This window comes from Branchiostoma belcheri, unplaced genomic scaffold, assembly GCF_001625305.1.
Source record: "Branchiostoma belcheri isolate BF01 breed outbred unplaced genomic scaffold, Haploidv18h27 scaffold61, whole genome shotgun sequence".
Lineage (NCBI taxonomy): Eukaryota > Metazoa > Chordata > Leptocardii > Amphioxiformes > Branchiostomatidae > Branchiostoma > Branchiostoma belcheri.
The window spans coordinates 100,195-101,763 of NW_017804254.1; positions in this window are offsets into that span (position 1 = coordinate 100,195).

Below are 1,569 nucleotides of genomic sequence, written 5' to 3' on the forward strand. Positions count from 1 at the left end.
CCCGGGCTCGAGAACGGTGGTGACGTCTTCACGCAGCTCCACCTCTGGGAACAAGAACGGAAAGAAGAACATCCAGAGACACACTTAATTCGGAGTTCAAGCTACGAATTGCACAAATTCCAATGCGCCCGTTTAAGCAAACACGTGAACTTGAAAGTCATCCTTCATACAGAAACCTAAGATTTCATCATTTTAATACAGCAAATGGATTAAAAACGCGTGACCACATACTATTCATAAAGAAAATCATATAGTTGTGCATTTGACAATCATATGCTCATTTTAATTTTGCATTATTACGTCCAAATTTCAGTCTCCCACGACAAAGGAAAATGCCGAATTTGAATCCCAACGGAACATTTGAAGAAAAAAAAGAGAAGAACATCTGACCAGATTCCCTGCCGAAGTAGTGACACAAGGTGCCGAATGAGTGTCCGTAGCCGAAGGTATGGTACTGCAGCAGCCCGTGTTGCCGGTACATCTCGTTCAGCTCGGTGGCGATGTCACAGCAACGCGCTCCCGGGCGGACCAGCTCCAGGCCCCGCCGGTGGACCTGGAGTCACAGCGGTGGGAACAGTACAGACGGGTGAGACTCAGTATAGTTTAAAACTTAGAGATCGCTGTTAGCTACGGCAAAGAGATATTCACATAGATCATGTTTTCGAGAATGTAACCAATGGTAACATAAATTTCAACGTTATTCGGGTTTCCCAGTCTCCATTCACTCTATACGTTTAAACTTTCTGTAAAGAACTTAAAGAAGAGTATAGTCTAAAACTTAAGAGATCAACTTTTGTAATCGCTGTGAGCTACAACAAAGAGATATTCACATACATGTAGATCATGGTTTCGAGAATGTAACCAATGATAACATCAATTTCAACGTTATTCGGGTTTCCCAGTTTTCATTTTACGCTATCCGTTTAAACTTCTGTAAAGTTCCGTGTAAACTTAGCCTGGTATCCAGTCTGATTCGTGTTCGGGCCGAAAGAGCTCTGTCCCGCCCGCCTCACTTAGGTTTCCGGCCGGTGTGTATTTCACGAGAGATTGATTAGCCCTCCACGAACATATCGTGTTGGGGGAAACCAAATCACCAAGCATACTGTCTCTTATTAGCGTAACACTCCTACCGGGACGGCCTGTTGCACTAGGCGGGGGAAGCTATTAGAGCCCCCGAAGGTACAACCTGCCCGAACACCCCAATACCCCCAATCACGTAATTAACAAGACTGGATACCAGGCTAGTGTATACTTAAAGAAGAGTCTTACCTGACAGTTGATCTCCCAGAGAGCGAGGTGAGCGTCTGAGGCGTGGTTCAGGAACATGGTCCTCTCCAGGGCGGCGTAGTACCTGGGATGTAAGGACGGAGATGCCAACAGGATTTAGTTAATATCAACAGTTTGTTTAAACGTCAATGTTTAAACTTGATCGCCCATGAATATGATCTGATTATGCGTGCATTATAGTCATAGTAAAAACCATAGTCAATAGTACAAACACTCTATAGCCAAGCCTGTAAGGCTACACCAATTTAATTTGTTGTTTGTAGGATTTTTTCTTCAGAAAAA